Source organism: Quercus robur, chromosome 1, assembly GCF_932294415.1.
Source record: "Quercus robur chromosome 1, dhQueRobu3.1, whole genome shotgun sequence".
Lineage (NCBI taxonomy): Eukaryota > Viridiplantae > Streptophyta > Magnoliopsida > Fagales > Fagaceae > Quercus > Quercus robur.
Genome location: NC_065534.1, coordinates 41,040,383 through 41,043,239, shown reverse-complemented (window position 1 = coordinate 41,043,239; position 2,857 = coordinate 41,040,383).

Below are 2,857 nucleotides of genomic sequence, written 5' to 3'. Positions count from 1 at the left end.
TAGTGTACAATGCTAGTTTTACTATTAACACAGTTTTAGATTTCAAATGTCTTATAGACATGTGATTTCAAATCAATATCTAATACTACATATAAAAGCAGAATCTAAGAGAAAGTAAGGCTCTACAATTAAGGATGTTGCTACATGTAGGAAAAGACCCCACTTGAAAATCTACCATGTTTCCAGAAAAGAACACTAAAATTTTTGACTTTAAAACATCAAGCCTTTCAATTTCATTCTCTGAATTCTATTTCATTTTTTTCTTTTCTTCTCATTCATCTTTCTTTTTTCTTCAATCCTTATATGATGGTTGTTGTTGAAAGGTAGAGATAGAGTTATATTCTATTTTTTATTTTTGAAATTTAGGCACTAATTATGTTTTACATTTGGGTATTTTGTTCAATTGGTTATGATTTAGGTTTTTTGGTTAGGAATAGTTTTGTTTTGGGTATTTTGGATGGGAATCGATTTTGCATAGTCAGGGCAATTTGATTTTGGATTTAACCTTCTAATTTAGAGAAAGATGAAGTTTTGTTCTCCATGCATCATGTACGATCAGTTATGAATGTATTTTAGCATCATTTATTAATATGTTTGAGAGTTTTGCTTTGCTAATTTATGAAATACAAATTGCTATGTAGGTTTTGGTTGATTTTTTTTTTTTTTTTTTTTTGAGAAAAATTTAATGAAGCAATGAGCCATATCACTAACTGTAGACACTGCATTTTGTACCCGTTAATAAATTTTGGTCCCCGGTGCCAATGATGAGCTTGACATATGTCAACCAAGGGTAATTAAAGAGTTCATAATAGTTTGGAAGTAATTACAACTCAAAAGTGCTTAAATTGCTTTGAAATTGATACTAAAAAATGACCTTTGCTCACTGTTTTGAATATAAATTTTGATCCACAAATACTTTTTGAGTGAGATTTGTTTCATTAGAAAATAGACATCTTGGGCTTCAATTTGAACACAACGTTTGCCTAATTCAGACTCATATTGAGTTATGACTGTTTGAAGTTGGGCCAACTGGGAAGTCAGATTTTTTGGGTTTTAAAAACTTTATTTTAAGGGCTCAAAACATAATGTTTTGATGTGGGTCGGCCCATAGACCCTTGGAACATCCAAAGACAATTAAAAAGCCCCAAAAACCCTAATTTTAACTTATATATACTCATCTTATGTCTTCAATCAAAACCCTAGCTAGAGAGACTGATTTTTTGGCCTTCATCTTCTCTAAACCTTTTTTTTTTTCTCTTTTCAAAACCCTAGGGCAGCACCTTAGAACTTTTTTTACAAAATTAAAGACTCTCTTTAGTTAGTTCTAAGGCAGAAACCATTTTTCTAAATTGATTTCGTAAAACCTTTTTCAAAATCCTTTGTTCTTAAGTTGTTATTACTAACAATTATTGTGTTCTTCAATTATTCTTGTCCTCTCAAACTAATCTTTGTGTTGTAGGCACTGAGAGGTCGGTTAAATAATCTCAAACTCATAATCTCAAGCAAGGTGAGTGTTATTTCCATGATCTTTTCCTTTGTTTAACATGATTCACATGAGTTCTTGATGTAGTTTCTCTAGTTATTATATCTTATTTACTTGTTGATTTTAAATATGTTTGATATGCTTTAATATGATTTTAGGTTGTTTATAAATTGTTCTTCTTGTTCTTATATTGTTATTTCAATTCCTAGGTTAGTTTAACATGTTTATTTATTTTATGTTAGTTCAATATAATTATTTGTTTTGTTTCATGTTTATTTGTTTATATTGATGTTTGTTTTTATTTTCTTTATGTTAGTTTAATCTTTAGGGTTTCTAACATGCTTGTTTGATTTCTATGTTTATATCTTTGTTTGATTAAATCAATAAAAATGTAATTTTTCAAATCTGTGCTAGAGGATGCATGCGCATCTTTGACTATATGTGCACATGGTTTACATGGTTTAACCATGTGTACGCATACCTGAGTATGCGTAAGCACCCTGAACCTAGATTAGGGCAAAATCTTGTTTTTATTATTTTAATCACATTTTAACATGTTATTTGATTTGTTTGACTTTATTTTAGGTTTATTATTTATATTTAATTATTTACCATGTTTATTTGAATCTTTTTGCCATGTTTGGTTTATTTAATATCTTTTAATTGTGTGTTTATATTTAATTGTCAACTTGCCAAATTTAATTTATTTTGTTTGATTATGTTTTATTTGTTTGCTTTTATATTGTGATTTTTAATATGTTGTGTTTTAAATATCCTTAAGTGCATGATGTATGTTTAGGTTAAGGATTAGGGCTCTCTTAATAAACTCTTTAATTAAATATGGCCTAGCAACACATAATAGAGGCCGGCCCACAAGCCGGGCGGTCTTGGGTGCCTAACACCTTCCCAAGCTATACCCAAACTCTAGACCCATAATCGGGTACGTTGATTCACGTGTGTAAGTGATTTGCCCAAAGGGCCCAATATGGATCTTAGACCTAATCTAGGTGGCGATTCTATTAGTCCATAGTGGCGACTCCATAGGGGATAGAGATGAAGTTTAACTCCGACGTGTTGTTAGGCCATAATTAAATAAAGATTTTATTAATTGAGGCCAATCCTGTTTTATTTTGTTTTTCCACACACATGCACTTTCTACCCTTGTAACCTCAGTTAGTGATGAGTGGGAAGATGAGTACGCTCCATTCGGGCCAAAGTCTTTCAAAGTTCATCCCACCAACTCACAATTTGTGCCATTTCCTATAATGGGCATTGAGTACGTTAATGGTTCGTCACCAATCCACAAAGGTCTACTTAGGTCCCCTGTTGGAATCATGTCCCACCTAGTTGTGAATGATCTACTGATCTATTCCT